The following is a 26,885-nucleotide window of genomic DNA, read 5'->3' as shown; positions in this document are numbered from 1 at the left end:
TTACAGTTTTTGAAAGAAATATCCAAAATTATGATCCACAAATGTTGAATAAAACTATTTCTTCAAGTACTTGGCTCCACAAACTTGTCATATTATTAATCTTGAGTCTTAAATGTCCTTTCAACTGTCAAAAATCCCGTCTTTGGGGTTGAATAATGCCACCGCTTTCTGTTTATTGTTTATCGCTTTGTTTATTTGTGCAAACAGATGTGTTTCATGTGGACAGGCTCGGTAATTACACAGATATTAACGATAAACCAAGTCAACAAATCTGAAATCTGACATTTAAACAACATATTCCACCTGTCTCCCAGCTCAATTTTAACACTGACGGGATCACAACCCATTGATACTCTGCAGTGACATCAAGCTGGGGGTGCTTTACATGTATCTCTAATGGTTTAGGAGTTACTATGATGACACAATGCACACAAACACTGTCAAAAAAGTTTTAAGCTCATCTGAAACAAAAACACAAGAGCCTGTGATTAATTCATTTTGATTTTAACTAAAAAGGTGAAAAAGGTGACTATCTTGTGACCGTAATTTTGCATGTGAGAGACTGAACAGGAAAAATCATCTCAACGATTGTAGTTCCAACTAAGTCAGCTCTTTCTGATCCAACTTTGTTAAAATAAAGCTCAGATTAAGTCCAACTTGACGGCATCAGCTGCAAAGTATCAATAGATATTTCTTATGAGAATATTCGTGTAATCAATACGAAAATGCAGCTCACTCTTGCTCCCATCTAGAAAAAAAACTACCAAATGATTTGCCTTAAAATTCCACAACTATAGTTAAAAGAGCACGATGAAACTTTTCTGGTGGAGAGTCCATCACCTGCTTGTTTCTATGGAAAGCTGTCATTGCTCTGCCTGGAATGTTCCACAGTATGACATTAAACAGCTCTACCTTACATTTATTAAATTACTGATGATTTTATAACTCAAAAATGCCTAGAAAATCGAGAACGGCCAGTCTTGGCAAAAGTCTATACTGTCTACGGTCGAAGCAAAGCAGCAACATGTGTGTTTCACAAGAGGTTATGTCAGTAAGTATCATTTATTTGTACAGTTTGAGCAATTCCAGCGTCATGTTAAATGCACATAAACAGAATGATGTTAGATTGTGATCAGATCCTCTCAAGTACGAACGCTTACAATGAAAGCAACCAAGTTAGCGAGTTACCGTATTTTCCGGGCTATCAGATTTGCTCTTAAGCCTCCAGCCCCATCAGAAAACGACCCGCAATCCAGAGCGCCCTATACACGAATCCACTCGGGTGTCCCAGCACGACTTCAGTAAACTACAAAGCCGCACCACCCACAGCGCACGCAAACATACACGGAGCAGACAGCGACCGCGCAGTGAAAAACACCCGCAGACACACTCAGCACTCCACGCCGACGAGGAACGGAACGGAGTTACGAACCAAAACAGCGAGTGCAATGTGCCACTTCTAGACACAACTGAACAACTGAGTCACTGCGAACACGCCGACAATCCAGCGGTCCCAGCCAGCCCTTCCCTACACGCCACAACTAAACTAAAAGCCACAGAGCTTCACCGCTGACACATAGTTCGATCAATAACAACAACTCTTACTTTGACTTATATGTTAGACTGGATGTTGATATTTCCTCGTGGAAGGAGAAGAAAATGGGAGGTGTTTCCGTTTAGGCCCATTTATGTTCCGCAGACCGGAACATAAATGAAAAAAACAGGCATTCTGACTGTGTGCGGGGGTCGCCTCTCCACAGATCAGACCTGTAACTTGGTCTGGTTTGGTCTCCATGAAGACAGAAAGGTTTAATAACATACTGTGAAACACTCCAGACAAAGCAATAATGTTTCCATGGAGAAAAGCATTTGATGGACCAGAAAAGTTACACAATGCACCTTTAGTTGGCATCAGGTGAGAGAAGAGGCTTGGCATGGGTTAGAACAAGAGCATGTATCGCAGTTTGTTTCTCCGTGACAACAATTACAGGCAGATTGTGGGGGGAAAAAAAGGTTGTTTGTTGGTAAATGTAATGAGTGGAACTAATTGCTTAAGTGTGTGGGGAGATTTCATGTGAAAACTGGCAGGGCCGCAGCTGCTGAAGGCTTCTATGACAAAAGCATGTGCATCGGCAAACGACCGAGCACCTGTGTTTACAATCCACCAAACAAGTATAACACATTGTCAAAAACTCCGAGGGGAAAAAACAGTAACACAAAAACACACACTCGACCGACTTTATACTAGAGACGTAACGATATCCAAATCCCACGGTACGATATTTTCACGATATTCATCCCACGGTACGATATTTATTGAGATATTTATATTTATGAAGCAAACTAAACCGTGAATACGCTTCTTTTCTGTCGTAATCCAAATAATAAAGATTTACAAATGCTTAAGAACGGTTGTTTCATCTTATAGATTGGTCTGAAACATCGCAAAGCATCATGGGATATGTAGTTCTCGCCGTTTTTAGCCGTTTCTGCATCATAACAATTAATTTAAGCAAAGAAACTTGACAATACGGTATCACGATATTTCAGTTAATAATAATGATAATGATGCACCAGTTTTATATAGCGCTTTTCTAGACACTCAAAGACGCTTATTGTTACTTTGTATTAGTATTTTTTTCCTTTGTGCTGCACTATTAGTTCAACAAAAATCCTGATTTGAGTTGCAGTATTTCTCAAATCACAAAAGGCTGCACTTAGATAATAGGATGTCCTCTGCAAAGAACAAAATATCCCGTCTTTTGAGAAAAATTTGGTACCGGTAGTATAGACCTCTTCAAATTTTTTTCCAAATTTGTGAGATTCTTGTATTTGTTTGTCAGTTTGTATTTCAGTCTGCAGTCTTGTTTGTTATGTGCACTCTGAATAGAATCATACTGTTTGAGCATTAAAAAACTAATCTATAATGTAATATTTGTTAGGGGAAAAATTAGAATTTATTTTTTTTCAAATTTTGCATCCCTAATTCTCATTACAAATACATTTTGCATAATTTTCACCTTTGTTATTGTGTTTTCCACAGACAACCAGCCAGACTTTATGTTTTGAATTAACTTCCCATACTAACCAATGATGTGAAAGGAATGGCCAATGTGTGTGAAGTGTCTTGCCCAAGGAAACAGCAGCAGTAGTTGGCAAAGTAGAAATTCAATTTGTCAACTGAACAAAAATGTATTTGGTCGAATACGAACCAGATATATTGAACCAGAATACTGAACCAGAACTCAAGAAGCAGCTTGGATGAGCGGCGAAACGTATTTGACCAAATAAACTTTTGTCCAGTTGACAAATTGAATTTCTCCTTCACCATGGATTTTTCATAACAGCAGTAGTTGTTCAAGAAAAGTGTATTTCAAGACAAGAGTTGTCACAATACCAACAATTCAAACTGTATTTTGATACTAAGGACTTAACTCAATATTAAATACCAATTCTGATCTTAAAAAAACACAGTTTTAGACAATAGAATGTGATTTTCAATACTTTCTTTTCTAATACCATGAGGTCTTATATCTGTGTAATCCCTCAGTGGTCTTTTAGTATCGATACCTGCTCACTACCTAGTTTTAGTATCAATTTTTATCTGATTTGATACTTCTGACAACCCTAGTTCCAATAATGAGGCAAGTTCAGCTCCTGTCAAAAAGGAAATACCTTTGCAGTTAATACTATTTTAGTATCAGATATAAATCTGGAGTGAAAGTAAACCACAAATTAATAGGGACACAACAATAACTGAAATATCGTGATATCGTATCTTCAAAGTTCTCACAATAATATCGTGGACCATCACAATATATATGGAATTACAAGTCTCTTTGCTTAAATTAAGAGTTATGGTGCAGCAATAGCCTAAAAAAAGACAGAGGGAACTACATAGACCATGATCCTTTGCTCCATTCAGTGTCGATTACAATGAAGAAATAACAGTTCTAAGCACTTTTAAGTCTTAGTTCTTTGGATTAAGTCTTGTCAAGGCATTTTAATTGAGAAAAAAGTATATAAGCTTCTACAAAATATCTCAATAAATATCGTACCATGAGATGTGTATCGTGAAAATATCATACAGAGAGATTTGGATATTGTTACATTCCTAATCATGAGCCTCCCCACCATATCGCGAGCTTTTCCACGATATCGCAATAAATATCGTATCGTGAGACTTGGATATCGTTACACCCCTACTAATAAATTTTTTTTAGCGCACAGTATTATAGGACTTGCATTTTCTGATTTGTTATAATGTTGTTTTCTCATCACAAATAGACCAGGAGTTGTGTTTTGTTTCATTTCCACACATTTAACACAGAAACCCTGCATGTTTAGGCTCAAGTTCTTCTATCAAACAAACAGAAAACACACTGCTCCACCCGGTTTTTAAACTTCACACACCTTTACTGGAATAATTTGGATGATTTCAGACCTGGAATTGCCAATCTCTATTGAATTAAACATAAAAGAACCTGAAAACGACAGCTATATGAAAGTTGGAACAGAGCATTTTGAGCTTTGGAGATGTAGACAGACAAATAATAATGGGTTACTGAAGCATGTGTGAGTGAAATAAAACAACTCTGGGTTTGTTTTTGAAGAGGTAACAACATAATAACATGACGAAAAGCTCACAAGAGTCAGTTTTGCGTAATACAAGTCCTTTAACACTTGTACATACTCTAAAAATTCCCCAAAATATCTCATCTGATTTGGTATTCATCAACCTAAGTATTACAAAGAAAACTGAAAGTCCAGCAGGTGCCCTATAGATCATCGAGCGAGGAAATCCTGTTCTTTCTTTGTATGTACGACTCACGCCTTTACCATGCGCTTTCGACCAATCGCGTGCAATCAGGAAACAGATCTCGGCCGCTTCCTGTTTCCCCTGAGGAAGCCCGTATCTCAGTCAAGAGCGGCGACAAACGAAAACACTTCGGAACGGTGCCTGGAGGAGCGGGGAGAGATAGCGCGAGTGTAATATTTAGCAGCGTTCGCAAAAAGACCACCGGCAGCTGTCACTACACTGTAAACTCTAATTAGGAAATGTACTTGAGGATTTAAAAGGATTGGAGGATACAAGCTGTAACTGAAATTTGGATATAAATAGGCTTTCAAGCAACGTGAGAAGGTTAAAACTGGATCATTCATTTCGTTCTATTCATAAGTTCGAGGTTGTTTGGTTGGTTGAAAGATGGTGTTTTTTTTTAGCAGAATACCAGTTTTTAATGCCAAAATTTTACAAAATGGACTCAAATGTGGAAAGGCTCAGTAAATGATAGAAATATGAATTAGTTTAGTTTATTTCTCAACTCAACAACTCACCCTTATGTAACAGATAATACTCCCTACAACTGTACAACGACTAACTTTTATGTAACATATAATAATCCCTACAACTGTACAACGACTAACTTTTATGTAACAGATAATACTCCCTACAACTGTACAACGACTAACTTTTATGTAACAGATAATACTCCCTACAACTGTACAACGACTAACTTTTATGTAACAGATAATACTCCCTACAACTGTACAACGACTAACTTTTATGTAACAGATAATACTCCCTACAACTGTACAACAACTCACCCTTATGTAACAGATAATACTCCCTACAACTGTACAACAACTCACCCTTATGTAACAGATAATACTCCCTACAACTGTACAACAACTCACCCTTATGTAATAGATAATACTCCCTACAACTGTACAACAATTCACCCTTATGTAAGAGGTAATACTCCCTACAACTGTACAACAACTCACCCTTATGTAACAGATAATACTCCCTACAACTGTACAACAACTCACCCTTATGTAACAGATAATACTCCCTACAACTGTACAACAACTCACCCTTATGTAACAGATAATACTCCCTACAACTGTACAACAACTCACTCTTATGTAACAGATAATACTCCCTACAACTGTACAACTCACTTTGATGTAACAGATAATACTCCCTACAACTGTACAACAACTCACCCTTATGGAAAACATAATACTCCCTACAACTGTACAACAACTCACCCTTATGTAACAGATAATACTCCCTACAACTGTACAACAACTCACCCTTATGTAACAGATAATACTCCCTACAACTGTACAACAATTCACCCTTATGTAACAGATAATACTCCCTACAACTGTACAACAACTCACCCTTATGTAACAGATAATACTCCCTACAACTGTACAACAACTCACCCTTATGTAACAGATAATACTCCCTACAACTGTACAACAACTCACCCTTATGTAACAGATAATACTCCCTACAACTGTACAACAACTCACCCTTATGAAGTAGATAATGCTCCCTACAACTGTACAACTCACTTTTACGTAACAGATAATACTCCCTACAACTGTACAACTCACCCTTATGAAGCAGATAATACTCCCTACAACAAAAGACCCTTATGTAACAGATAATACTCCCTACAACTCCAGTTAATCTCATATCATCTTTGCACTGTTTTACCTGAGATATTATTACTTATGATTAAATTTCAACATTTTATTTGTACTTGCTGTTTTTTTTTTCTACTTATTTAGAATGTATTATTGCATTTATATACATTTTTCTTTGTTATTATATTATATTGTAATTTGAGAGCTACTGTGCCCAAATAATTTCCCTTGTGGATCAGTAAAGTTTGTCTAAGTCCAAAGTTCTACTCTAAACAAAAATGCTTTTAGACCCAGGAGTCAATTACACAATAAGTTACAAATTCAAACATTTTTCCAACATTTTTCAACGTCACAAGATTGCGTTACCTCCCCTGCCCTTTCCACACAAACATTACCTAACCTGCACTCCTTAGACTCGCTTTGGTGTTTCCGGAGCGAGAAAAAAAAAGAGAAAAAAACTCAGCTCATTTGTAGCGGGTTTTTCACCTGACAGGTATAAGCGGCGCCGTCCAATTACACGGGGAGAAGGGATGTGGCTTGGCGGAGGTGGGTCACAGAACAGGTCTAATGAGGCTACGGTGTGAATGCAGAGAGGAGGAGGAGGAGAAGGAAAAAGAGGACAGTCCGTGGTGTTTTGGTCGGCATGGGTGAAGAAGAGGAGGGAGTGAGAGAGGAAGAGACGGATAATGGGCTGGAATTGAGTCGGTACTTGAGGAGAGAGGATGTGGGAAGAGAGGAGGTGTGGAGAAAAAGACAGAAGGATGGAGAGAGAGAGACGAGTTTTTCCGTCGAATCAACATGTTTTTCTCTGTGAAGATGTCTGAAACGTTAGCATTAACCATTTCTATCTCCATGGAGACCAAACCAGGCCGAGTTACAGGTCAGATCTGTGAAGAGGCGACCCCGCTCTCTGTTTTTCTAGACATTTTTGAGCTATAAAACCAACTGCAATTGAATAAATGTAAGGTAGAGCTGTTTAATGTCACACTGTGGAACATTCAGGGCAGAGCAATGACATATCCATAGAAACAAGCAGGCGATGGACACCCAACCAAGAAGTTACGTAGTGTAACTTTAACGGTAACCTATACTGACACCAATGATTGAGGGCCTGTTTACACGAGAACATGCAGGTAAAAACAAAATACAGACAAAATATTTTATTGGAAGTGGCTTTTGTTTAGACCAGGGGTGTCAAACATACGGCCTGGGGTCCAGATCCGGCCTTCTGAGACCTTTAATCTGGCCCTCGGCTGATTTTCTACTAAAATATTTTAATTATATTTTCTATTAAAATATTGGTAATTTTCTGTGCTGCTTAGCATCGCAGCGTCTCCAGCGTCTCTGTACGTGGCCCCTCCCACCAGAGCAGCACAAATGAAGACTTGTCTCTTTCCAAACGCTCTTAAAGGACGATCGTTTTGACTGTTGACCGTGACACCCTCATCAGAAAAATGTCAAAAATGAGAAAAGTGGAGCCGAGTGCAGGATTTTCCAAGAAAAATGGATTTATTCCTATTTGCAAACAAGTTCATGTTAAAACATTGTGTTGAAATTGCATTTTTCTTAAAGTTTGAGGTTGTTCATAATATTATAGTATTTTATAAGAGAAAGAGTTCATCAATTAAAAAAGATTTCTGAAATAGATTTGCGTTTCTCTGCACAAATATTTTAACTTTTGGGGTATATATTCCAATAATAGGTTGGATACAGCCCCCAGACCAAAATGAGTTTGACACCCCTGGTTCAGACGGTGACGGAGTTTTTGGGGCTTAAAACCGCAAAAATCTGAAATCACCCTCCAGAGTGGAAAAGTTGAATATGCTCTGCCATTGTGTCCTTAAATTTATCTGAAAATCTTTTAAAAAAAGAGCTTTTTCTTGATTAAATTGTTCCACAGTGTGACATTAAATAGCTCTACCTTACAATTATGAAATTACAGGTGGTTTTATAGCTCAAAAATACCTAGAAAAACAGATATTCTGACTGAGCGGCATCGCCTATCCACAGATCTGACCTGCAACTTGGTTTGGTCTTCGTGAAGACAGAAAGCTTTAATCCCATAGTGTGAAACCTTCCAGACAAAGCGATAACATCTCCATGGAGAAAATCAATTGAAGGACCTTCCGCCAGAAAAGTTACATAATGCACCTTTAACACACACATTTCATTTTAAAAACAACAAAAACAGCCCCGTTAGCTCATATCTGTCAGCAGCAGCAGCATTAGTATAGGTCACTGTACATTATATTTCTGAGCCTGGAAGTCTACGGAGATAAAAGAAGCCCAGCTGGAGTGGGTCACACCGTGGGAACCTTCCATTAGAAACAACCTGAGCACCTGCAGCGAGCCAGCGGGACGTCCTTTTCACGGGCCAGTTTAGAAAGAACAAGAGATACGCCAAAGTACTTCAATGTTCCGCACAGATTTTATGTCAAAGAAAAAAAAACAACAACAAAAATAAGTGTATTCCAAATGGTAGCAGCTTGTGAGAGGGTCTGGTGAGGTCCTGTTAGGATGGAGGAAGTATGGAAATGTTCTCATGATTCAGAAAAACAATGCTTCAAACTAGTAATTAGGGAGTTCCTGTAATTCTTCATTAAATTTTAAGATCTGGAGATAGGTTTCCCCAGCATTATTGAAGGACGGATCAAATACAGAGGACCAATTTCCCTACGGGGACAATAAAGTCAGAGGCGGTACTCATGGGCGGGTCAGGTGAATCAAATGAACAACGAACAGCAGAAAAATACTTGACCCGCAGCCTTTTTACGGTCTTTTCCTGGAACGATGGCAGAACAGGTTGAGAGAGTGACTTTATTAGTGTATTTATTACATGAACACATCAGCGGAGGGGATCAGCTCGGTGCCTGCACTCCTGGTTTAGTCCTGGTTTAGTCCTGGTTTAGACCTGGTTTAGAACTGGTTTAGACCTGGTTTAGACCTGGTTTAGTCCTGGTTTAGACCTGGTTTAGTCCTGGTTTAGTCCTGGTTGAGACCTGGTTGAGACCTGGTTGAGACCTGGTTGAGTCCTGGTTTGGTTGAGACCTGGTTGAGACCTGGTTAGACCTGGTTTAGACCTGGTTTAGACCTGGTTTAGAGTCCTGGTTGAGTCCTGGTTGAGTCCTGGGTTGAGTCCTGGTTGAGTTGACCTGGTTTAGACCTGGTTTAGACCTGGTTTTAGTCCTGGTTGAGTCCTGGTTTAGTCCTGGTTTAGACCTGGTTTAGACCTGGTTTAGACCTGGTTTAGACCTGGTTTAGTCCTGGTTAGTCCTGGTTGAGTCCTGGTTGAGTCCTGGTGGTTTAGACCTGGTTTAGACCTGGTTTAGACTGGTTTAGACCTGGTTTTAGTCCTGGTTAGACCTGGTTTGAGTCCTGGTTGAGACCTGGTTGAGACCTGGTTTAGTCCTGGTTTAGTCCTGGTTTAGTCCTGGTTGAGACCTGGTTGAGACCTGGTTGAGACCTGGTTGAGTCCTGGTTGGACCTGGTTGACCTGGTTGACCTGGTTTGAGACCTGGTTGAGACCTGGTTGAGACCTGGTTGAGACCTGGTTGAGTCCTGGTTTAGTCCTGGTTTAGTCCTGGTTGAGTCCTGGTTGAGTCCTGGTTGAGTCCTGGTTGAGACCTGGTTGAGACCTGGTCAGCTCGTCAGTTGCAGCGTGTATATATTTATGCTAACGACACTGGTCCACTGGTCCGGTCCTGGTCCAGTCCTGGTCCGGTCCTGGTCCAGTCCTGGTCCAGTCCTGGTCCAGTCCTGGTCCAGTCCTGCGATCGCCTCTGCAGTTACGGTGTATATATATTATAATCCTCTAATAACACAGCATAGGTTCAGTCCTGGTTCAGTCCTGGACTATTGGGCTGACCCCAGTTTATCCCGGGCAGGTAACAGGTGTGAGTGGTTGCGGGTCTCCAAAAACGGACCCGTGCAGGACTCTGACCTGAAAGTCTTAAAAATGTGAAAAACCAAACTACTTCATATGAAACTGTTTGCAGTGGTCCAAAGTTATTCCTCACTTCGAACACGGTCACATTTTTATATAGCACTTTTCCACCTTCAAGTACACAGACACTAGGGGTGAGGCGGATAAGTGTCTTGCTTAAAGACACAACAACAGCATTCTTTTGTGGAGCTGGAATCGCACCACCAAACTGTCCGACCAATGATGTTTTTACGCCAAGCGCTTTTTACAATTTGCAGACCAGAGCAGAGTTTTACAACAACAGTAAAGCTAAAACTAACATCAAACTACCATGCTAACCTGCACTTCCTGATTAATGGACGATAAAATGCTTTAGAATTAGATGCACATAGCAGAAAGCTGACATATTTTGATCTCAGGAGATGTTTATACAATATATTTGAACTGAGGCAGGACAAATTTTGCTCAAATACACAGGGGAAAAACAAAAAAACAAAAAAATCGGATACAGGGTCATAACTGTAAATAAACAAAGTGATCATATTTTATTTGTTGGAGCTTCACTTGAGCTTTAGGTGAAAACAGCAAACACTATTTCTGACACATAGCGCTCCGGAGAGCTCCAAAAATGAGAAAGAAAAAGAAAAGGCAGAGCAGAGCGACCGGGTTCATCTCGGTGTATGTAGTCCCCAAGGTAACGCACATACTGTTCATTGTTGTTGTATAAAGACGCCGTTGTTTGCCTTCAAATCGGCACAGAACTTATTTCTACCATTGCTTCAACAAATGTGAAAAAGAGAAAAGTATCACAAATTACACTGTAGTCTCATTTCCTCCACAAAAAATCCCGTCTTTTTCTGAATAAAAGCTGCTAACCCTGTAGTTTAGATCTGTGCAAACATGTTCAGATTTTTAGTTTTTTGTCGATTCTTGGACGTGTTTAAAATGTGATCCATAAACAGAATTATATGATTAAAACATAAACTGCTCATAAAATCACAATAGTTTTTAATGACGACTATTTGGGTCAGTATCGTCGTCGCAATTAGTGTTGTTCCTACCTTTTTTTGTGAACTGATCTGATACCTACGGGAGCCGAGGGGGGTCACAACAAACGCAAACGCCGCAACAAATAGAAATGCAACAACACAAAAAAATAAAAGCCACAACAAACCAAAAAAAAAAGCCACAATGGAAATGACCGCGGGACTCTATTTTCCGACGGACCGATCAAGCGGCAAGTGAAGAAGAAGAACTACGACGTGAAAAGTAAAGGAACAGAGAAGTTGGAAACGTAAGTAAAAGTAATTTATTGTTTTATCATTATTCGTTTCACATTGTAGTAGTTCTTCTTCACTTGGCGCTTGATCGGTCCGTCGGAAAATAGAGTCCCGCGGTCACTTCCGTTGTGGCTTTTTGATGTGTTGGTAGTTTCTTTACTAGCTAGTAGTGATGATAAGAGCCATTTCGTTCGCAAAATTAATAAACCAGGACTAATCTTAGGCTCGAGAGAGGGAGAGAGATAGAGACCGAGTCCTGACATTCAGTCCTGTTCAGTTTTGGTTTAGTTTTACACATGGTTTTCTGTTTTAGTCTGTTTAGTCCTTTTTCAGTCTGGTTTAGTCTGGTTTTAGTCCTGGTTCAGTCCTGTTCAGTTCTGGTTTAAATCTGTTTTAGTCCTGGTTTAGTCCTTTTCAGTCCTGGTTTAGACCTGGTTCAGTCCTGGTTCAGTCCTGGTTCAGTCCTGGTTCAGTCCTGGTTCAGTCCTGGTTCAGTTCTGGTTCAGTTCTGGTTCAGTTCTGGTTCAGTCCTGGTTTAGACGTGCTTGCAACAAAACTGAACTGGAATACCCATCACTAGTAGCTAGAATATGATGCAAAAATGCCATTAGGCCGACCTACTGTCTGTAAATATGACGTAAAGAGGCGAAATAACAATAAATGTTGCCTAAATAAACCCAATTTAAAATCCACCAGAGGCAAACCTAAGTTTTTTTTTTTAAATTCAAGATTTACAGTGAATTTTTACATCACTAAATATTTCAGTGATTATATCCGCAGCTCCAACTCCCATTTTATCGGTTTCATATCGGCCACAACAAAATCCATATTGGTTCGGGCTCTACTAGGGGTGGGCGATATATCGATATTTTAAATATATCGAGATTTTTTTAACTCGATATGAATTCTGACATATCGTATATATCGATATAATGCTTATATTCAATTTTGATTTCGGCGCTTCGCCTGTTTACCTTCTCTCTCGTCGCCTCTGCCTCCCTGATTTTGTTCGTCGCTCGTGTCTCCTTCACTCGTCACTGTCACCGTGAAAACCGAAAGTTGGTGCCAGTGAAAAGCTTCAAGCACCACAAACCTTTTCCACCATTTACAGACAAAACCACCAGCAGCACATCCTCATATTCCACAGAGTCGCGTCCTTTAGCCCAAAAGAAGCTAAACGAGCTGAGCTGCATGAGAAGTGCTGTTTATGCAAATGAGCCATGTGCTTAAGTTTCGTTTCTGTAAAATGTAAACACACGTGCGCAAAACTGTATTAAACACATTATTATCTCAAACGAGCTGATGTGGCTCTAGAGTCGTTATGCTTTATATATTGTAAAGTTTATTTATGCAGAAGATTTTAATTAATAATCTGCTGCAGTGTCACTTGTACAATAGTGTTTGGAAACGTTGGGTTTGATCTGCAGTGGATTGTGGGATTAAACCTCAGAGCTCCTTACTGCAGGAACATGGATCTGTTAAAATAATGAACATCCTGAACTTCCTCTGCTAAAGGAGCTCATGGTTCTGGTTCTGGTCTGGATAACAGAGTTAATGCAAAGATGAGCTTGTGTTCAGTTGTTTTATTTATGAATGAAAAGAAGAAATATGTTTTATTTATTTTATTTTACAGTTAAATTATTATTTATGTAATTAGGGTTTTTTGTAATCTTAAATGTTCCTATATGAACTGCCGACCTCTTACACTTCAATTAAAAAAAAAAAAAAAGGACCTTGTGGAATTTGGCAGATTTGTTTTTGCAGTTTTCAGTTTTAGGGGGTTATTTTTTCTTGAACATATATCAAGATATATATCGTATATCGAGATATAGCAAAATATATCGAGATATATTTTTTGATCCATATCGCCCAGCCCTAGGCTCTACTAATTACTATGTGGTTTTATATGTGTGTCATCTCTGAAAGGTTCATTTCTATCCTATAAATGTGACTTTTTAGTATCGATACTTCCTCAATCGAGAATCTAGTTTCAATATAAGTTTAAATATCAAAACTAGACATCAGATTTTCAATACTTTGATCATTCTAAGTGGGTTTTTATTATTTTAACAACTGAACTCTGTCTCACTAACGTTAACCAGTCTCCCACAGAGGTTTGAATAGTACAAGTCCATCGCTCATCCATTTCTAGATTATGCTTTTCATTTGTGTCTGTATCTCTCTCTCCCTCTCCTCGTTTCTGCTATCACTCCATCCTACGGCCTCGTTCTGGTGCTTACAGGACTCTCCAACAAAGTGAGTTTCTATGCGCTGTGTGGGAGTGAAGAGAGAGGAGAGAGGGGAGGAGAGGAGCGGCGCTGGAGAGGGGAGGTGGTGAGAGATTTACAGAAACGGAGAGAAAAAAAAAGGAAAGAAAGATGCAGAAAGAGAGAGGGGGGGAATGGGATATGGATACAGAGAGGGAGAGAGCGACAAAAAGAGGTAAGATGTACAGAAAAAGATGCAGAAAATGAGAGCAAGAAAAAGATAGAGACACAGAGAGAGAAAAAGAAAAGGAGAGAGTGAATCTGAAGAGAGAGAGATACACAGAGAGAGAGAGATACACAGAGAAAAAGAGATACAGAGACCGATAGAGAGAGAGAAAAGACAGCGAGTGAGATAGAGATACAAAGAGAGAAAGAGACACAGAGAGAAAGAGAGATGCACAGAGAGAAAGATACAAAGAGAGAGAAATGCAGAAAGAAAGAGATACAGACAGAAAGAGATACAGAGATAGATAGATAGATAGATAGATAGATAGAGATAGAGAGAGAAAAGAGAGATACACAGAGAGAGAAAAATGACACAGAGAGAGAGCAAAGAAAGACAGAGAGAGATAAACAGAAAGAGAGAAAAGAAAGACGAGAGAGAGAGCGATACACAGAGAGACATATAGAGAGAGAAATACACAGATACAGAGAGAGAGACAGACAGAAAGAGACAGAGAGAAATACACAAAGAGAGAGATACAGAGAGAGAAAAGAAAGACAGAGAGAGATACAGAGAGAAAGAGATACAGAGACAGAGAGAGAGAAAAGAAAGAGGGAGATACAGAGGTAAGACATGCAAAACAAGAGAAAGATAAAAAAAATTAAAGCAAGAAAGAGACAGACAAAGAGAGAGAAAAAGAAAAGGAGAGTGAATCTGAAGAGATAGATAGATACAGAGAGAGAGAAAGAGAGAGAAATGCAGAGAGATACACAGAGAGAGAGAGAGACAGACAGAGAAAAAAGATAGAGTGTGAGTAGGAGAGAGATACAGGGAGAGAAAGAGATACACAGAGAGATAGAAAGAGATATACAGAGAGAAAGAGATAGAGAGAAACACAAAGAGATACAGAGACAGATAGAGAGATACACAGAGAGATACAGAGAGAAGGAGGTACAAAGATGGAGAGAGAGAGGTACACAAAGAGAAAAAAGATACAGAGACAGAGAAAAGAAAAAGAGAGATACAAAGCGAGAGAGTAGAAACTGAGGTAAAGAGAGACACAGAAATAGAGAGTGATTGAGAGAGTGAATCCGGAAAGAGGGGGAGAAAGAGATAAAAAGAGAGAGAGAGAGAGAGAGAAGCATTTAGTGGAACAAAACATGCCGTTTCCAGCCCGATGAGGACCGCCTACACACACTCTTATGCGCTGCAGATTAAGGCTCATTTTTAGCACCCGCTCCACATGATTCACAGAGTTTCACATGAGCGAGAGAGCAGCAGACAGCAGCAGGGACGACTGAATGTAGTGGGTTTTTAAAAAGAGACGCTGAAGCAAATGCAATTCAGATTAAATACTCGAATAAGTGCCGAGTACGTTCTGGAGTACTTGGTTATGATAGCGAAGCGTAGCGTTTTTTTTTATAACTATGCTTGCCCAATTCATAAGGGTAAGGTTAAATGTGCAATATTAGTATGCAATTTTTTCAGTGGGGGTCCGTTACCTCCTTGTTTCTATGGAGACGTCATTGCTCTGATAAAAGTTTTCCAAATATGACTCTAAAAGTGCTCTATTTTACGTTTATTCAATTACAGCAGGTTTTACAGCTCAAAAATACCAAGAAAAACAACATTCTGAGTGTGAGCGGGGTCGCCTCTCCACAGATCTGATCTCTAACTTGGTCTAGTTTGGGTTTCCATGAAGATAGAAAGGTTTAATACCATACATTTAACACGCCCTCCACCAGAAGTGTTACACAATGCAGCTTTGTTACTTTAGTGTCCTCATAGGGAAATTCGTCCTTCCCATTTGACCTTTCCTTCAATGCCGCCGGGTTGAAAGGTGCTGGTGGAGGGTGCAGTATTTGCTCGTCTCCATGGCGATGTTTAGCCTCATTCATCAGCCGGTTTCACTTCGTGGAAACCGTCTGACCTCGCAGCATTAGGATTCGGTTGCTCAACTGTAGGCGGGTACTTTTTAATTTAACCAATCACTGCTATTTGGTCGTGACGTATGTAATGCGCCAAATCCCGTAGGAAGAAGGACAATAACGTTTTGCACCTGGATAAAATTCAAAAAACATTCTCTTTGTTCCGGCTTTAAATCCTCAATCCCGGGAATCATTGCCAACACAGAATGTATGTCTCCGTTTACATCCATCTCGACCACTTTGTTTACTGTTGTGCTGTTCCGTAAAATGGACCCAGACAGGCGCTTGAGTTTGACGTCATGGCTTCACAGCTCTTCGCTGATTGGCCGGAGCGAACTTCCATGGTTCTTGTAAACCATCTAGTGCATTCCGATTCCTGAACTAGTCGCTGGAGAGAAATGAAATTGAGCAGAGGCACTGGATGGCACCAGCCTGGTTAACGTTATTGTCCCCATAAGAAAATTTGCTCTCCGCATTTGACCCATCCTTTAATGCCACTGGGTTGAATGGTGCACTATGTAACTTTTGCAGGTGGCGGGCGCACTATTTCCTTGTCTCCATGGTGATGTTAGCTTTACCTGGAATGTTCCACTGTATGGCATTAAACTTACCTTGCATTTACTCAATTACAGGTGTTTTAATGCTCAAAATGCTACGGAAAAACAGATTCTTACAGTGAGCAGGGTCCTCCCTCCACAGATATGACCTGTAACTTGGGCTTTTCACCACAGAGATACTTAAAGGTTGTATAGAGGATTTTTTTAAAGGGAAGAGAAATACAGCGACAGTCCTTGTGCGCGTTCAGAATTACTGTTGAAGTGACCTGTCTAGAAGTAATTTAGCGACCGACACATCAGTTTTTAGACCCTTCGTCTGCTTCGGTCGCGCCATCACTGGACGAGATCTCCAAGAATCACCTCAGTTTGGCTTTGCTCCATTTCCTCTTCTCTTCTTCTTTCAGCGACCTCGAAAATGGACTTTCTTTTGCGGTCGTGGATTCTCGTCCGCTGTCGCGACAAAATTTGTGCGAAATGCGAAGAAGCGACAGTTCGAAAAAGCCTCTAAGAACCGCTGCATAAACCACGTAATCCCTGCGCTCCGACGAGTCAGTTATACTAAGGAGTTTGATTGACAACCTAACAGCCAATAGAAAATGAGGGAGCCTCGTTTTCTATTGGCTGATGTTTATCTGGCCTCACTACGTCCACAGTAGATAGATTTTCGTTCTTTTTTTTTTGGTCATCATAATTACAAAGCTGCTGCGTCTCTTTAATGGTATTTTAATCTTTCACTGACAGTTTGAAACTAAAAAAATCCTCCATACAACCTTTAAGGCCAAACTGCATTTCGTTCAAGGAGACAAGCTAGTGTGTATGTAACCAGAAAAGTTACGTAATGCACCTTTAATTTCAATAGGAAATCTTGTTTTGCAGTTATGAAGATATGAAGAAACCAGCGCCAAATTGAAGGAAAGTACAGCCAAAATAAAACTGTCTGGATGTCGTAAATGAATAAGTAATAAAAAGAAGAAGATAAGAAAGCACTGCAAAAATAAAATAAAAGAAGCAGACTTTAGAAAGTACTCACTGGTGAATTTGCCATCTTGTCCAAGCCAGTAATTTGTAGATTAGGGCTCCGGAGGTGAACCTGTAAGAGACACAGTTACACTGATGAGAACAAAGATGAGTGTAGTAAAAGTACAAGTTTGGGGCGCAGTTCCAACGTCATTTGTGCAGATTTATATAATGCAGAGACACAAATATAAAAAAGGTACACTATATAACATTTCGAGAAGATAGTCAGCAACCTGCTTGTCTCCATGGAGATGTTATTGCTTTACCTGGTATGTCCCTCAGTATAGCCTTTAATATACACACGATGGAAAAAGTAATATTTTTTTGTCACTTATTTCAGAAAATCAAACCCACATTGATAAAATATGCAGATTTGAATTGGTCTGAAGTATCTCCGTGGAGTCAAGCAGGTGACGCGTTCAAGACAAGTTACAGGTCAGATCTGTGGAGGAGCAAGCCACCATCAGGTTACATTTACACTGAAACGAATCACCGTATCGGAAACAATTTGCATCCAGACACGTCGTCCTGTGTCTGCAATCAAAGCCTTCCCTTCACACAGTAACGAGAAACAGCCTGAATCGCTGGTCACATGACTAGGCGGGTGTCATGTCGTCATGTCACGAGTCTGAAGTTGCAGCAGCCGATTTCAAGTCAAGGAAGATGACAAGTCTTTTCAAAAAGTCTTTTCCTGGACTGACTAGCAGCAAATAGTTCTAGCAGGCCGTTTCCCGTTTGTCTGTGGTTTGTTTAAACAGTCACACGAGTCATGTCATGAACCCAGCGAATCAGGAAGGTGCAAGTCACAGTGACGTGATCTAATAAGGACACAGCTAGAGCTCCTACGTCAGCAGATCAGCATTTTCAGGCGTCCACACAGTGCTGGATCAGATCTGTACTCAGTTGAATTCGTGGGAGCTGGCGGCACCAGATCGTTCCATCTCTGAAGCAGTTTTCCTTCGGATTAGTGTGGACGAACACTGCATCCACAACGAAAACGACTCGAATATGTACGAGTGTGGATGGGGCGTCAGTAAGTCAAAAGATTTTAGTAAGTGGGCTTCAGTTTTGGGCTTTTTAAATAGAAAATAAACTGAAATTGCAGTATTTTTGTGATGAATGGAATGAGATGCTCCATTCCAGGCTATGCTTCCACTGAAGGGAGTATTATACGCTCTAATCACATAGGTCAGATAACGAGGACTGAGCTGGCAGTGTCCTTGCGATTTCCGTATCTGTTAGACGTTAAACTAAACAATTTCTATTCCAAAATATAAAAGTAAATGTTACGTGATTTTCGTATCTGTCTGTTTATGTCAAGTTACTTCACTTTATCTTCCAGAGAGTTTGATTTCTTAAAGCTGGGCACTAGGCCTGTCAGGAAAACAAAATGAGTGATAACTGAAAAGAAATACTATTGAGACCAAACCAAAAAGCAAAATTATCCCAAAAAACTATTCTAAATGTACAATATTGTTAAAGAAATTAGAGCTGTGATAATTAAATAAAACTTAGGTAGTTAGTTTGGAATGGTGATCCAATTAGACAATGAGAAAGAAAAGATATAGAGAAAGAAAGTACAAGAAGGTTTTCACTTTTCTTTGGTCAATAATAGTGAGTATATGGTCATTAAATCATGTTTAGAGATTGGCTGATATAAGTATTTCATGTCCAATGTCAATTATATAGAATACAAAGCAAGTGATGGCCGATAAGCTCAGCTGATATTTTTTGGACTGATATACAGTGCTGATTTTGATTATTTTCCTTAAGTTATGCAATTTAAATTTACTACAAACTGACTTGCAGCCCTTGTTTTTCCCCACAAACCATTAAGAGAGCAGATTATTTATGTTTTGTTGTTTATCAAAAGTGTTCAAACAAAGCTTTGTGTGTACACTTTAGATATGTAACTTTCTGGTTGGGGGTCCGTCACCCCCTTCTTTGTATGGATATGCCATCACTCTGCCTGACATCTCCACAGAGAAAAACATCTGACAGACCCTCCACTTGAAAAGTTACACTATGCAGATTTTTAAAAAGTGTAAATATCGGCCCCTTTAAAGGGACAGTTCGGAATTTTGGACATAGGATCGCATTTTCTAGTGAGCCAGAGTGTTGGAGACGTGTGGAGACACTTTTTAAATATTCCATCCAGTCCTTGTATTTGCAGAGGTCACTGCAATGGCCATAGTTATCCTGCCTCTAAAAACAGTCTTACCCACTCCACAAAACACCTCAAGCAAATCTGTTATTACACTAGACCAGGGGTGTCAAACTCATTTAGGTCCGGGGGCCGTATCCAACCGACTTTGATCCCAAAGGGGCCGGATCAGAAAACTCATGTCATATATACCCCAAAAATAACAAATTCAAGTTCAAATATTTGTGCAGAGAAACACAAATCTATTACAGAAATCTTTTTTAATTGATGAATTATTTCTTTTACAAAATATTATATATATTATGAACAACCTGAAACTTTAAGAAAAATACAATTTCAACACAATGTTTTAGCATGAACTTGTTTAACATTAACTTGTATAAACAGGAATAAGTAAGTTTTTCTTGGTAAATTCTACACTCGGCTCCACTTTTCTCATGTTGGACATTTTTCTGATGAGGGTGTCACGGTCAACAGTCAAAACGATCGTCCTTTAAGAGCGTTTGGAAAGAGACAAGTCTTCATTTGTGCTGCTCTGGTGGGAGGGGCCACGTACAGAGACGCTGGAGACGCTGCTGTGATAAACACCACAGAAAATTAACAAGATTTTAATAGAAAATAGAATTACAATATTTTAGTAGAAGATCAGCCGAGGGCCAGATTAAAGGTCTTGGAGGGCCGGATCTGGCCCCCGGGCCGCATGTTTGACACCTGTGCACTAGACTGTTGATGTAAATGTCTGTGTTGATAGAATGTTTGAAATAAAAATAACCTTGCATCACATGAATTTTTGCCTGTTGAGGGACTATTTTCTCATATCAGTCCGCCGCTGGAAGAACAACTCGGTGCTGCTGCTCAGACATAAATCCTTCAAACGCAAGGTTGGTTTTATTTCTAAAATTATTCGGGACAGTCTGACGTAATAATAGATTTGCTTCGGGTGTTTTGTGGAGTGGGTAAGACTGTTTTTAGTGGCAGGATAACTATGGCCATTGACATGCACTAGTCTAGCACCAGCGACCTCTGCAAATACAAGGACTGGATGGAATATTTCAAAAGTGTCTCCACACGTCTCCAACACTCCGGCTCACTAGGAAATGAGGCTCCATGTCCAAAATTCCCTTTAACCATGCCCGTTCTTCTAACAATAATTGAAACACTCAAATTTTACATCGTGACAACTCTACAGCCCCAACGAAATTGTCACAAACTAAACTATAATTCATTTCCTTTTTGCGGAGCCTGGCTGGACTTTGTGGAAGGAGAAGGAGGGAGGGGAGGGGATGCAGCTGCCAGGATCTGCCCCGCTTTGTGAGGGACTGGAGCTAGTTGGGTTCCATCTGTTTGCCTGGGCGAGCTCTTCTAAATTGACTGGATTTGAATGATTTGCGGTTCTGTGCGGTAATCAGATTCACTACAACAGGAAGCAAGCGCTGAATAGGCAAGTTCACCCACAGTGCATCCCCAATTTGGAGGAGATAACAGCCATGATGGAAGAAGGCGGAAATTTTTATGGCAATACAAATGCAGAATTATAATGTAAACCGAACATTCAGGGGGGAAGTAGAATTGAAGATCAAATTAAGCGATGCAAGTTCTTAGAATAAAAAGTAATAAAAAGAAGTAAAAAGTGGAAGAGTTCAAGATATTAAAAGCAGCAAAAGCACTATACAAAAGTAGGAAGTACAAACTCAAATTTGAACTTCTGCATTTATTCAGTTAGATGTTTTAATGCTCAAAATACTTTTGAAAACATGCGCTATGGAGATACTTAGAGACTTAATGCCAAACTAAAACATTCAAGGGGACAAGCAATGTATGTACCACATTTTTTGGACCATAAGTCATACTTTTTTACATGGTTTGGATGGTCCTGTGACTTATACTCTGGTGTGACTTATATGTTAAAGTGTTCACACTGACAGCTGCGAGAGGTTCAAGGCTTGTGTGTCAGAATCTGCTGCTCTTATTACTCCTGTACCACTGTCACTTGGCTCTACTGCGCATGTCTCCTGCAGAAACAACCTCTGTCCTGCTGCAAGTAGTGAAATATGCAGCTGAAAACAGTAATCGAGCGGCAGAGAGAAAGTTTGGAGAGAGCGAGAAACTGAGGGATTGGCGGAAAGCGGAGAACACAGCTTCACTGGAACCGGGAGGGTGCACCGTGCAACTTTCCTGAAAATCATTGGATGGATTGACGAAGTCTGGACTTCAGTGACAACTAAAACCATCCTGTTGGGATTCAGAAAAGCTGGAATAATTCTAACTGGAACTGATGCTGAGTCTGACAACAGCTACACAGAAGAGGAAGCGGCGCTCTGTTTACCACCAGAGGTCGCAGAGTTGCTCAGAAGTGACACCGAGGATGAAGAATTCAATGGATTTAGTGATTTGGAGTGAGATGGAGAGTTTGGTAAACTTGTTCTGTTGTTTATGTTATATTTATCTGAAGAACTGTTCATATGTGACGTTCACAGACTGTTGTTCTCTGTTCTATTGTTTTTTTTACTCTAACTTGACTTTCACGATGAAATGTCAGTTCCTGGTCTCTGATTTTATAAAATAAATTTCCCCCATATGGTGCGACTTATGCTCCGGAGTGACTCCAGGAAAGTTACATAATGCACCTTTATAATGTAAACTGAACATTCGAGGGTGCGAAATAGAATTGAAAATCTAATTATGTAAAGCAAGATCTTAGAATATTAGCAAGAGTAGTTTTCAAGACATTTAAAAGCAGCAAAAGCATTACATAAAGTAGACCGTGAACTCTCATTTGAACTGCTTATTACTGATTTAAAAAGCAATTGGTACAAACCACAAATATACTGCAAGATACAACAAGCACTACGGAAAAGAACTTTTGATCTTCACTCTTCATACGCACTGCAAAATATGTTTAGATGAGCTACTGCATTGAGAGGCTTCTTTTAAGTGCTATTAACTGCATTGAGCTACTGGCGCTAGACAAGTGACAAGTACTTGAATTAAGTTTAGATGAAATGAAATTAATAGTAAGGTTCCCTTGTCAGAAACATAACTGAAATATTTTGCTTCATTCACGCTTCATTCATTAATCCTGTTTTCGTGGTTATCTTTCTCTGAGCCCGAGAAATTATCACTATGTTTAAAATTTTCCCAGATTGTTACGTCACAGAGGTCACCTGCTCAGTTTAAATTTCGTACATCATTTCCAGACTCTTTCTGATGATTTCTGTGGTCAAATTATGTTCAATACAACTGTGTGCTTTTATTAAAATGCAGTAAAGTTGCTGTTATGGCTCCAGGCTTAAAGTTCTGAAATGTTTTGTGTGTTTTAATTTCTTTTTCTGGCTGTCCTGATTCCTACTGTGGGAGCTTTGGTCTGTGATTGGTGGGGTTTGTCTACGCCCACTTCACCTGCAGCCACCTCCCCCTGTTTAGACTGCAGCACCTGTTCCATTTTGTGTTTGTTTGTGTCTCTTTGGCGTCATTCACTCATTTTTGTACAAGTTCATGTTTGTTTTTGTGCTGAGACACTCGGGTAATTTAGTTTATTTCTGTTTTGTGCCTTTTTATTTTGTCACTCGATTCTGTTTGTGGGTTTATGTGGTTTTACTTTGGGGCACTTGTGATTTAGTTTTATTGTATGTCCCTTAGTTTAATCACTCGTTTTTATATAAACTTGTTTGACCCGTTTTTTGGCACAAAACCCATTGTATTTTAATGCTGTATTGTTGTTTCTTAGTTTAGGTTATTTTCTGTACCTGTTTTAGCCTGTTCTGTTAATTTATCTTTTACATTCCTATTATTTAAACCATTACTTAATTTATTCAATTTTCCACCGTGTTTTTTTTTGTTTTTGTTACATTCCTGACCTCAGCGAGTTGCTGTAGTAGTTGTAGTTGTAGTAGTTGTGTAGTTGTAGTAGTGTAGTAGTGTAGTAGTAGTAGTAGTAGTTGTAGTGTAGTTGTTGTAGTTGTAGTAGTGTTGTAGTTGTAGTTGTAGTGTGTTGTAGTTGTTGTTGTTGTAGTTGTTGTAGTTGTTGTAGTTGTTGTAGTTGTTGTAGTTGTAGTAGTTGTTGTTGTAGTAGTTGTTGTAGTTGTTGTAGTAGTTGTAGTTGTTAGTTGTTGTAGTTAGTTGTTGTTGTAGTTGTTGTAGTAGTAGTAGTTGTAGTTGTAGTAGTTTGTAGTTGTGTTGTAGTTAGTTGTAGTTGTTGTAGTAGTTGTAGTTGTAGTAGTAGTTGTTAGTAGTTGTGTTGTAGTTGTTGTAGTAGTTGTTGTAGTTGTTGTTGTAGTAGTTGTTGTAGTTGTTGTAGTTGTAGTTGTAGTTGTTGTTGTAGTGTTGTTGTAGTTGTAGTTGTTGTAGTAGTTTTAGTAGTAGTTGTAGTTGTTCAACTTGTCTTCAATTTCAAATTCACTTCTAATTTTCTTTTAGCCAGACAACTTACTAGTGAGTCAAGTAAATCCATCTCACCAAGTTGTGTGACTGAAAGGAAATGTGTTAAAATAGTTCGAATCAACTATAACGGCAGTAGCTCAGTTGGTAGAGCATTCGCCCACTGATCTAAAGGTTGGCGGTTTGAATCCAGCTCTCAACATAAACATCACAGGTTGAGCGGTCAGATCCACTGACCCACAGGTTGCTGGTGTGATTCCAGCTCCCACAGATGAATGCTGTTGTTGTGTCCTTGGGCAACACACTTAACCCACCTTGCCCACAGTGTCTGCGTACACTGGTGTATGACTGTGCGTGTGAATGGGTGAGTGGTTCCTTGTTGTAAAGCGCTTTGAAGTGCCTTGAAGGTGGAAAAGCGCTATAGAAAGATTTTACCATTTACCATAATTTTTGTTTTGTTTTTACAATAATATATTCCCACTGCTGCAAGTAGATGTCGTGGTAACACCAAATCCAAGGAGGGGGTCCACAACTGATGCAAAATATAAGCTTTAATTTACGTTCTAAAAAGTCTAAGCACATGAAACAGTACCAAGAATCTTCACATGTGTCCTTTGAAGATATATTTTTTGTACAGTTTACTCAAGAACCCTTTTAATCTTTACCCAAGAGAAGACGAGGCTTTTGTCTACACCACTTTAACAATTTCCCTTTATAACAATACGAAGAAATACTACCTTGCTTACACATTGCATCAACTTTAAACTGTCATTTCCATCAGACGCCTTACTCAACGCTCGGCAACGGCTTCGTATTTCTGTTCCGTTTTGAAACGCGTCTGTCCGTTTGCAGTCGTCTCGTCACGGCCGGGAGAGCTCCTCATTTGTTTAAGTACGTGTCAGTTAGCGTAAATCATTACTTGGACCTTGGACCTCCGTCTATGTGCTTTAGCTAACCACCGTCAGCGCTAATGAGGCTTGCTAATGGGGCGTCCGTGCTAATCCGCGGCGAAGCGTCTGGGCAGGAGCACGGTTAGGCACACGCGTACGATCCATTACCTCCTCTGTAGAGCAGGAGATAGGACGTGAGCCCGAGTCAACGGTGAACTGAAGCTTCCTGACATTTGGGAATATTCTAGCAATTACAATCAATGTTGTCACTTCATAATTAGCCGCAACGATAAATGACAACTCCCCGGATAATACCGAACCATTATTCAAGCTAATTATATTTCTGTCTATTTCAAGGACAGATACGCTAAATACTGTTTTGAGCTTCTATAAATGTTATAACGTTGTTCCCTCATCATCATCTGGAGTTGTATTTTGCTTCGTACACGCCGGTTTCATTCATCTTTTACAAAGCCCTCTGATCTGAGCCTTTTGTTTAAATTTTCCCAAGATTGTTGCGTCATAAGTAGAAATCCTAGATGATCATAAATTATCGCCAGATTCTTTCACAGACATGATGACTAATGAGATCAGTAGGAGTGGAATGGTGTTTAGCGGAATTGTACAAATTGTATAAGTGTATATAAATGTATGAGGTTACAAGCACACATTTATTGAGATTTATTTGAGCCTTTTGTTTACATTATTAGCCTATAGGGGTGAAACGATACAATATACAAAATGCCTTGACAAGACTTAATCCAAAGAACTAAGACTTAAAAGTGTTGAGAACTGTTATTTCTTCTTGTAGTCTACACTGAAATGGAGCAAAGGATCATGGTCTATGTAGTTCCCTCTTGTCTTTTTTAGTTATTACAATATTTAAAAAATTGTGAAAAACTTAACAACGGCATTTGATATTCAGTTTCGGTATTCAGCCAAGAGTTACTTTTTTTTTCAGTTTCGGCCAGTTTCATTTCAGTGCATCTCTAATGTTACTGGTATCGGCCAAAGCTCCCATACTGTAACAAAATGGCACAAAAAGGCAACATTTACACTGAAACGAATCACCGTATCACCATATTGGAAATGATTTGCGTCCAGACATGTCATTTCTGTGTCCACAAACCCTCCCTATCCTCATAGCTTTGCACAAATTTGTTTACATTTTACAGAAACGAAACTTAAAACCACATGGCTAATTTGCATAAACAAAGCGCTCAAAAAACAGCTCGCTCCTTGTGCGCTGATGTGGTTCAGATTCTGTCGGACTAAAGGAGGTGACTCAGTGGAATATGAATGTTCTTTCTATGACAGAGGGGTGTTCTGCTGATGGTGAGTCTGTTCTGTGCTTCTATCGCATTGGAGATGGTTCATGTTAAACTTTTCAGAGATTATACGTCTGCAGGTCGTACACACAGACCGTATATATGAATGGATGTATATTCTAGCCTCAGCGTTTTAGCGGTGAATTACTTCGCAGTGCATAGACCTACATCAGTGTATCAGCGTTTTCAGGCGTCCACACAGTGCCGGATCAGATCTATACTCAGATGAATTCGTGGGAGCTGGCGGCACCAGATCGTTCCGACTCTGGGGCCGTTTTCAATCGGATTAGTGTGGACGAACACTGCATCCACAACGAAAACAACTCGAATACGTAGTAGTGTGGACGAGGCCTTAGTCTACAACAACACGATTTTAATATTTTTAAGGCAGATGCCCATTCTCTTGCTTTATCAGGTCACATCTCTGAAGTGTCTTGCCTATAAGCACACTGCAGCAGCATGTTCTCTGGTAAGACTTCAAACCCCCGATGTTTTGGTATTTGGGTGAATGGGAGCTTGCTTGCATTTATATTGGCTGTGAAACCAAAGTC

At 39.6% G+C, this 26,885-nt stretch overlaps 1 protein-coding gene across 1 annotated transcript in view; it reads right to left on the bottom strand.

The window, feature by feature from the left end:
• sipa1l1 (signal-induced proliferation-associated 1 like 1) overlaps positions 1 to 26,885 on the bottom strand; it is a 253,412-nt gene that overhangs the window by 145,753 nt on the left and 80,774 nt on the right. The window contains 1 exon segment of the mRNA XM_055149535.1: positions 17,589 to 17,648. The gene's annotated coding sequence lies outside the window, so the exon portion shown is untranslated.

This window comes from Boleophthalmus pectinirostris, unplaced genomic scaffold (genome assembly GCF_026225935.1).
Source record: "Boleophthalmus pectinirostris isolate CB_2022bp ecotype Guang Dong unplaced genomic scaffold, ASM2622593v1 HiC_scaffold_13, whole genome shotgun sequence".
NCBI classification, from domain to species: domain Eukaryota; kingdom Metazoa; phylum Chordata; class Actinopteri; order Gobiiformes; family Gobiidae; genus Boleophthalmus; species Boleophthalmus pectinirostris.
Note: the sequence above shows the minus strand (reverse complement) of the source record. Positions and strands in the feature narration are given on the sequence as shown.